The sequence below is a fragment of the Sardina pilchardus genome, chromosome 1 (genome assembly GCF_963854185.1).
Source record: "Sardina pilchardus chromosome 1, fSarPil1.1, whole genome shotgun sequence".
NCBI lineage: Eukaryota > Metazoa > Chordata > Actinopteri > Clupeiformes > Clupeidae > Sardina > Sardina pilchardus.
This window is the reverse complement of record NC_084994.1, coordinates 1,882,256-1,892,044: the sequence shown is the minus strand read 5'-3', so window position 1 is coordinate 1,892,044 and position 9,789 is coordinate 1,882,256. Positions and strand designations below refer to the sequence as shown.

At 43.6% G+C, this 9,789-nt stretch overlaps 1 protein-coding gene across 1 annotated transcript in view; it reads left to right on the top strand.

Moving 5' to 3' along the window:
• The first annotated feature begins 299 nt into the window (after positions 1-299).
• The window catches only part of LOC134080710 (NACHT, LRR and PYD domains-containing protein 12-like), a 410,628-nt gene continuing 401,138 nt past the window's right edge, over positions 300-9,789 (top strand). The window contains exon 1 of the mRNA XM_062537284.1: positions 300-377. The gene's annotated coding sequence lies outside the window, so the exon portion shown is untranslated. The remainder of the gene's footprint in view (positions 378-9,789) is intronic.

Below are 9,789 nucleotides of genomic sequence, written 5' to 3'. Positions count from 1 at the left end.
ACACACACACACACACACCACACATGCACACCACACATACACATACACACACACACACACACACACACACACACACACACACACACACACACACACACACACACACACACACACACACACACACACACACACACACACACCACACATTGATCCTACAGATCAGAGGAATGGCATTTGTGAACCAAAAATAAGCACCCAGGTGTGTGTTTGTGTGTGTGTGTGTGTGTGTGTGTGTGATGAATAGTGTAATGAGTTGAGGTGGTGATGGAGGTTGTTCTCTGCTTGTCCTGTAGAGTAAGATCTGCTCCTGAGGAGGGGGGTGCTGCCTCTAACACCAGTCTCTCTGAGGAACAACACACCAGCCATGGAGCTACCAGGTGAGGAGTGTGTATGTGTGAGAGAGAGAGAGAGAGAGAGAGTGAGAGAGAGAGAGAGAGAGAGAGAGAGAGAGAGAGCATGTGTGTGTGTGTGTGTGAGTGAGTGAGTGAAAGAGAGTGTGTCTAACCACATCACAATTACACTGGCTCATGCAGTACATGTATGTTTTTGAATGACCTTTAATCTTGTTTACACACACAGATATCAGCAGTTCCACAAATCCCTCCTGCAGGAGAAGTTTCAGTGTCTGATTGAAGGAATCCAAAAGCAGGGAGACACCAGACTCCTCCATGAGATCTACACAGACCTCTACATCACAGAGGGGGGAAGAGGAGAGGTCAATGATGAACATGAGGTCAAACAGATAGAGAGGTCATCCTGGAGAGAAGCAGCACAAGGCAGACCCATTAAATGCAGTGACATCTTTAAACCCTTATCTGGCAAAGACAAACCCATCAGAACAGTGCTGACAAAGGGAGTGGCTGGCATTGGGAAAACAGTCTTAGTGCAGAAGTTCAGTCTGGATTGGGCTGAAGGAACAGCCAATCAGAATGTCCACCTCGTATTTCCTCTTCTTTTCCGAGAGCTGAACCTGATGAAGGAGAAGAAACTCAGTCTGGTGGGTCTTATTCAGCACTTTTTCCCAGAAATCAAAGATCCCAGAGTCTTTTCCAGTTCAGAGCACAGAGTCATGTTCATCTTTGATGGTCTGGATGAGTGTCGACTTCCTCTAGATTTCCACTCCAACCCAACCTGTTGTGATGTGACAAAGCCAGCCTCAGTGGACGTGCTGCTGACAAACCTCATCAAGGGGAATCTGCTTCCTTCTGCTCTCCTCTGGATCACCACCCGACCAGCAGCAGCCAATCAGATCCCTCCTCAGTATGTGCACCAAGTGACAGAAATAAGGGGATTCAGTGACCCACAGAAAGAGGAGTACTTCAAGAAGAGAATCAGTGATGAGAACCTGGCCAGCAAAACCATCACACACCTGAAGTCATCCAGGAGCCTCTACATCATGTGCCACATTCCAGTCTTCTGCTGGATTTCAGCCACTGTTGTAGAGAAAACATCAAAAGAATCAGACAAAGTAGAAATGCCAAGGACTCTGACTCAAATGTACACGCACTTCCTAGTCATTCAGACAAGCATTAAACATGTCAAGTACACAGAGAGAAAAGAGACAGATGAAGAGGTGATTTACAAACTGGGGAAACTGGCTTTCCAACAGCTGGAGAAAGGCAATCTGATCTTCTATGAGGAAGACCTGAGAGAGTGTGGCATTGATGTCACAGAAGCATCAGTGTACTCAGGAGTGTGTACCCAGATCTTCAGAGAGGAGTCTGGGCTGTACCAGGGGAAGGTGTTCAGCTTTGTGCATCTGAGCATCCAGGAGTTTCTTGCAGCTCTGTATGTGTTCCTCTGCTTCAGCAGACAGAGAAACATGCCTGACCAACAGCAAACCTCTCAGCTCTCTGCTCTGTTCACAGCTGCAACACTTTATGACCTTCACAAGACTGCAGTGGACCTGGCCTTACAGAGTAAGAATGGACACCTGGACCTTTTCCTCCGCTTCCTTCTGGGCCTCTCACTGGAGTCCAATCAGAATCTCTTAAAGCACCTACTGCCACAGAACAGTAGCCAATCATATAGCTCAGAGCAAACAGCCCACTATATCAAACAGAAGATCAGAGATCAAGTTGATGACTCAGACAGAAGGATCAACCTGTTCTACTGTCTGAATGAGCTGAATCACCATGCTGTAGTGGAGAAGAAAAGCAGCTCAGGAACTCTGTATGTACACATGCTCTTACCAGGACAGTGGGAGACTCAGAGATTTGAGTTTCAGATGTCAGAAGAGCAGCTGGCTGAGTTTGACCTGCAGAAGTACATAAAGACACCAGAGGAAGATCAGACTGAACTGCTCAGTCCAGATGAAGTTCTTCAGAAGCTGCTGCCAGCGGTCACATCAGCTCTGTAAGTAGCACACTGTGTGTGTGTGTGTGTGTGTGTGTGTGTGTGTGTGTGTGTGTGTGTGTGTGTGTGTGTGTGTGTGTGTGTGTGTGTGTGTGTGTGTGTGTGTGTGTGTGTGTGTTTGTGTGTGTGTGTGTGTGTGTGTGAATCCACGTAACGATAACAATGTAGGGATACACTGAGCTAACTAACGTTGAATGTACACAAAAGAAAACGAGGCAAATTGTAGGCGAATAGTTTACAGAAGTAGTTGGTGTGTATCGTTAGCTGAAGTCCAGATGAAGTTCTTCAAAAGGTGCTTCAAAAGGGGGGGCGGTCTGTTAGTAGTGGAGTGGTGATGGACATTCAGATGGTGTTTCTGAGTAATAAAAAGGCCCTGCGAAGATGTACAGTGGGTACGGGTTGAGAATGCACCTTCTCCCGCGGGACTCCCGAAGAGATCCCGCAGTGCGTCAAGCCGATTTTTTTCGAGGCTAAGGCAATGTACCCAAACAACCACCAGGTGGCAGAAAGTTTCAACTGCATTTAATGATGAAGACCGCATATCCGTCAATAGTCGACTCCTTAATCTCACTGAATCATTAAAATGAAGGTGATGACTGGCGAAATTATTCAAACGACACTTCAATGAACCGTTGTTGAAATGAATGAAAATGGTTATAGAAATCGCCTACAGCCAGCGTTATAAGAAATATATAAGTAATAGTTAAAGTCTTCTTCCGTATTAAACAGATAGCCTACGGGACGCTCTTTGTTCCGTATTTTAAGGAACTACTCAATGCACACACACTGGGTAAACTGGCGCGCTACAAACATTAAAATGTCAAATCATATTTATTTCTCTTTGTCGCCATGATATTGGGGGAAACGCGGAGAGGCGAGATGGTCAGTCCTCGTATTTGTTCTTCGCGTTTCGTTATAAGAAATATATAAGTAATAGTTAAAGTCTTCTTCTGTATTAAACAGATAGCCTACGGGACGCTCTTTGTTCCGTATTTTAAGGAACTGCTCAATTCACACACACTGGGTAAACTGGCGCGCTACAAACATTAAAATGTCAAATCATATTTATTTCTCTTTGTCGCCATGATATTGGGGGAAACGCGGAGAGGCGAGATGGTCAGTCCTCGTATTTTTTCTTCGCGTTTCGTTATAAGAAATATATAAGTAATAGTTAAAGTCTTCTTCTGTATTGAACAGATAGCCTACGGGACGCTCTTTGTTCCGTATTTTAAGGAACTACTCAATGCACACACACTGGGTAAACTGGCGCGCTACAAACATTAAAATGTCAAATCATATTTATTTCTTTGTCGCCATGGTAGGCCTATTGGGGGAAACGCGGAGAGGCGAGATGGTCAGTCCTCGTATTTATTCTTCACGTTTCGTCATAAGAATATATAAGTAATAGTTAAAGTCTTCTTCTGTATTCTCTGCCACATTCGACAACAGCATTCAAGTTCCTTCTCAGCACGATGACGTGACTTTGCTTGCTGTTGGCCCAGATTAGAACAACATGCTCGAATTCACCAACAGAGTCGCGGCAACGTTGGTAGATACCAGTGATGCGCGGGTACGTGTCTGAACGCCCCGCCCCGCCCCGCCGTTTACAACTAACCCGACCGCAACTCGGACCGCAAAAAAAAAATATTGAAATACAGGACCCGACCCGCTTCCCGACCCGCTTATTGTAAAAAGTAGCCTAGTCTAACTTAGTCGTAGCGTCATTGAGCTATGCAAAATTGGTATCTCATAATGCATGTAAAACAATAATATAGCCTATATTGCCTAATTATATATAGCCTATAATTGCTCAGAATTTGGGAAACATGCATTTAGTCTACCTTTTTTTTGTTCCGTGTCAGCATTCATCCAAAAATGTGGCTGTTTGACTCAACATTGAACATAATTAGCCTAGGATTTTCCTATACAAATTCTGTTTCAGCCGTTCCTCACATGAATGCCTTGAAGCTCTCCCAAGCATGCAATGCAGGCATAGAATATTATTAAGAAACTCTTTATTAACGTCTTCATCAATGGACCAAAAGTCCATTGCTCCGCGATTATAAATTGCAGCGAGATGAAACCTTTATTGCACAACGTGGGGAAGAGCAGACGTGGGGCTTTCCAACGAGCCACTAGGCCTATAAGTTGCGCAAGGACGCACATATTGCATGCTCATACCAATTGTAGGCTATATGCCTTGATGACATTAAATTAAGAAATATTTCCTGATTTGGGAAACTTTTATTTTATTTTTCTTTCCATAATACCATTCGATCTTGCTGGAAATTATCAGACTTGAGAAACACGCATTGCATCGGCAACTTCGCTGCTCAGTAGACGATTCTGCCACTTTCTGTAGAGGCCAGCAGTTCGAGATAAAAGCTGCAGATCATAGACAGAGAAAGCATATGCTCTGAGAACAGAACACAACTGCATGTCAAGTGTAGCCGAGGGTCTGTCTACGCAGAAACAACAAGTGCATTTCTACATGTTCGTGACAAAATGTGGGGGATAGAATCGCGTTTCAGTGGGAATGCTGCAACTTATGTCTTTTTCTTCTAAAGACAATTATGTACGATATAAATGACAATTTATTTTTTTTACCGACCCGACCAAACATGACCCGCATATCATTAAAAATATTTTTTCTTGACCCATAACCGCGGGTGACCGCGGGTGACCGCGGTCGCCCGCTCGATTTGGATCAGCCCGCGCATCACTGGTAGATACGGATGCCTGCTCTTCAGAGCCATCACCACAAAGGAGCACTAGAGCCTGGTGCAAAACCACCAACTGGGATGGATCGAAGGGCAAGCAAGCACTGCCACACAACGTCAAGACCTTTGTCAACACTAAGCAGAAAGTTTCCTACGATGGGGAGAAGTGGCCGCAAGGACTGCATCGATAAGATCAACGAATGCCTTCGCAAGCCCCGAAACCCTGGCGATACATTTTCTTTCCTTTAATTCAATAAAACATTGTTTATCTGAAGAACTTTTCTGAGGTTGTCTTGTCTACCAAATCCTAAACTTAAATAGAGTAAACATTTTATCTTATGAAAAAACTCTTAGGGGGAACAGTTAGGCAGCCCTTCCCCCATTATCGTAGTAGGACTATAGGCAATTTATTAGAGGGGTCAAAAAAAACTAATAAAGTAGGCTAGACTAAATGTGTCACTTTAGTGATTGGCTCTTTCAAATGCAAATTAGGTGGGTGGGCTTTTGAATGGGCCTGCTGCAGGTGAGAGGACAAATCCTACGAATTTATTGTTTTTAGAAAGTGCCATTATCATTGCCATATTCTCTTAAAACATAGGCTATATATTTGAAAACGAGTTGATTAAAGGCTTCTAATGGTGTCTCTATAATATGATAAAAGCAGAGATTGAGATGTGTGTTTTGAGCAGTTTTTCAAATCCCCCGGGGGTATTTAGACTCCAGGGTGTTAAGCACTCATTCACAACTGTCCCATCGCTAAATGCTCTCTTGTGTTGCGTGATCACACAAGTAGGCTATACCTGTCGTAGTGTGCTTTTAATTTGATATGCCTAATTATTATCTCCGCCAAGGATATAGGATGAACAAAGTCTATGGATTTGCTATCCAGTAGCCTAATAATTAGGCTATGTGCCACGTCCGATTTCGCAAGTGGTGTAGTAGGCTACATTTAAAAACAGACAGCCGCCTGTGAGATCCATTTCATGAAGAGCATTATTGTCTTGTGCGATCATTCCCCCTCCCCCACACTCGTCTAACCAGTTCACTACATTATAGCCTATAGCCTATGCGGCACTGAGGACGACACTTGAGCCCGACACTATGTCAATGTAAAAATGTGTTTGAGTGCGCGCTGAACCACGAATTAACATATTAACTTTTCTTTTCAGCAGACATCGCAAACATAAAAAGAATCTCAAAACAGGAATTCTTTCATTTCTTTTAATAAATCGATTCATTTTGTTTTGACGGGTTCCGGAGAGGTTCTTCGACTGGGTTTCGAACCCCGGTCGCTGGCGTACGATACCTATGCTTCAACCACATGCGCCACAACTGGATGTGAATTTCGAAAGGCTTTATTCGGCATATGTACTTGAACGTCGCCGTAGCCTACTTGAACGTCGCCGGTTAAAATGAACAAGCCTCCGTTTTAAAATAGCTTAGGCCTACACATTTTAAGTATTCCTAGCATGTAAATGTTGCCAAAATGTCCATCTTGTCCATCTCTTTCGTCTTCGCCTTGACGTTGACAATAATAGCCTAGGCTATTCACGGAAATGCGGTCTTGTAACCGTAGCCTAATGAATTCATGAATTAATCTAAGGTTGCCTTTCGAGTAGCCTATTTCAGGTTGAATTGAAGGCTATTTCCTTCTGATAGGCCTATAGGTTTCTAAAACCATTTTCATTCATTTCAACAATGGTTTATTGAAACGTCGTTTGATTAATTTCGCCAGTCATCACTTTCATTTTAAGGATATAGGATGAACAAAGTCTATGGATTTGCTATCCAGTAGCCTAATAATTAGGCTATGTGCCACGTCCGATTTCGCAAGTGGTGTAGTAGGCTACATTTAAAAACAGACAGCCGCCTGTGAGATCCATTTCATGAAGAGCATTATTGTCTTGTGCGATCATTCCCCCTCCCCCACACTCGTCTAACCAGGTCACTACATTATAGCCTATATGCGGCACTGAGGACGACACGACACTTGAGCCCGACACTATGTCAATGTAAAAATGTGTGTGAGTGCGCGCTGAACCACGAATTAACATATTAACTTTTCTTTTCAGCAGACATCGCAAACATAAAAAGAATCTCAAAACAGGAAGTCATTCGTTTCTTTTAATAAATCGATGCATTTTCTTTTGATGGGTTACGGAGAGGTTCTTCGACTAGGTTTCGAACCCCGGTCGCTGGCATACGATACCTATGCATCAACCACTTGCGCCACAGCTGGATGTGAACTTCAATAGGCTTTATTCGGGAAATGTACTTGAAACGTCGCCGGTTAAAATGAACAAGCCTCCGTTTTAAAATAGCTTACACATTTCTAAGTATTCCTAGCATGTAAATGTTGCCAAAATGTCCATCTTGTCCATCTCTTTCGTCTTCGCCTTGACGTTGACAATAATAGCCTATTCACGGAAATGCGGTCTTGTAACCGTAATGAATTCATGAATTAATCTAAGGTTGCCTTTCGAGTAGCCTATTTCAGGTTGAATTGAAGGAAATAGTCCTTCTGATAGGCCTATAGGTTTCTAAAACCATTTTCATTCATTTTAACAATGGTTTATTGAAACGTCGTTTGATTAATTTCGCCAATCACTTTCATTTTAATGATTAAATGAGACGGATATGCGGAGCATTTCTCTCCCTCTCCGTTGACCAAAACGTTGCTCTGGCATCTCTGCTGGACTGACTGAGTTATAGGCTACGTCGAGTGAGAGAGCTGTGAGGTAGGCTGTAAACATTCGAAAACTCGGGCGGTCTATGTTGCCCCCTTGCGGTTGCAGTTTTCCCGATGCTTCGGGAGTCCCGATGTGCGGGAATGAAAGGAGCATTCTCAACCCGTACCATCTGACACACAGTGTGTGTGTGTGTGTGTGTGTGTGTGTGTGTGTGTGTGTGTGTGTGTGTGTGTGTGTGGGTGTGTGTGTGCGTTAGATGGCTATTTAGCAGTGTTGTGGTGGAATGCACACAAAAGAAAACAAAAGGCAAATTGTAGGCGAATAGTTCACAGAAGTAGTTGGTGTGTATGGTAAGCTGGCTAGCTAAATACAGTGCAAATAGAAGCTCTACCTACTGATGTGTGTGTGTGGGATAATATAAGCAGCGTAAAAAGTGGGGGGTGAGAGTCTGTTGGAGAGGGTGTGGGTTTGGGGAGGGAGTGTATTTATTTTGTGTGGGGATACACTGAGCTAACTAATGTTTTGAGAGACGAGGTCCAGTGTGCATTAGTGGCATCATTTGTGCAGATTCAGCATATGGAAATCTAGCAAGTAGCCAGTGTGTGTGTGTGTGTGTGTGTGTAGCGGTGGTGATGTGGTTAAAAATAGCAGGTTGTGTGTGTGTGTGTGTGTGTGTGTGTGTGTGTGTGTGTGTGTGTGTGTGTGTGTGTGTGTGTGTATGCGCTTGTATGTAGGGCTTAGAAAAAATAGTTTTGTTCTGGTTGCTGACCGACCCTGTCAATTTATGTGCGACCCAAATTTGTTTTATGGAAGATAATGAAGAGCAGTAGTTCTCCCAAAACTACTTGTGCACGTAGGCTATGGAAATCTAGCAAGTAGCAAGTGTGTGTGTGTGTGTCTGTGTAGCGGTGGTGATGTGGTTGAAAATAGCAGGTAGTGTGTGTGTGTGTAGCGGTGGTGATGTGGTTAAAAATAGCAGGTAGTGTGCATGCGTGCGTGCGAGGTTAAAGATAGAAGATAGTGTGTGTGTGTGTGTGTGTGTGTGTGTGTGTGTGTGTAGTGGTGGTGATGAGGATAAAGATAGCAGGTTTTGTGTGCGTGTGTGCATGTGCGTGAGCGTGCTTGTATGTAGGGCTTAGAAAAATAGTTTTGGTTCTGGTTGCCGACCGACCCTGTCAATTTATATGCGACCCAAATTTTTTTTATGATCTTGAGGAATCCTCCTGAAAATCTTAGCCACTTATCAACGCTGCACGGTCGGTTGTGCACAAAGACAATCGTCAGTGATGTCATGTCTTTATTTCAGTTTAAATATTTAGCTTTTACATATTTTTACAGGGTTGCCAACTCTCACACACCAGACGTGACACTCACGCTTTCAGCATCAGTCGCTCTCACACACACGCAAGAAATGTCACGCCAAATCTATTCTTCTTTTTGTTCTGTTCATCTGATCTGTTCATGATCAGTTGGTGACTAGACAAGACCACAGCATATTGTTCAGACAGGTGACACATTTAAGGCATGAGTAGGCTCTTTAGATCAACAGCAGGTAGTGATGGGCGGTATGAACGATATGTCATATAAACAATACCTGCGATAGAGATTTCAGTTATATTGCACTATCGCGGTATGCATGTTGATAACGAAATTCAGGACCCCAGTGTGACCACATGCGCAAAGATCAGCTTTAACCCTCTCTGGTGCAACTGAAAAAAATTCCACTCACACACAAGAAATGTAACAACGAATCTATTCTTCTTTTTGTTCAATCCGTTCATGATCAGTTGGTGACTAGACCACAGCGTATTGCGTATATTGTTCAGACAGGTGACACATTTAAGGCATGAGTAGGCTCTTTAGATCAACAGCAGGTATAGGTGTAATACCTGTCTACAACGTTCTCAGCGCAGAGGAATTATATGCGACGGGCGAAAAATGCAAAATGCACACCCATTCTTCTCTGTCAGGTTGCTCAAAGTTATTGTCACACTGATACATGCATGCCACTTGACAGAGCACGG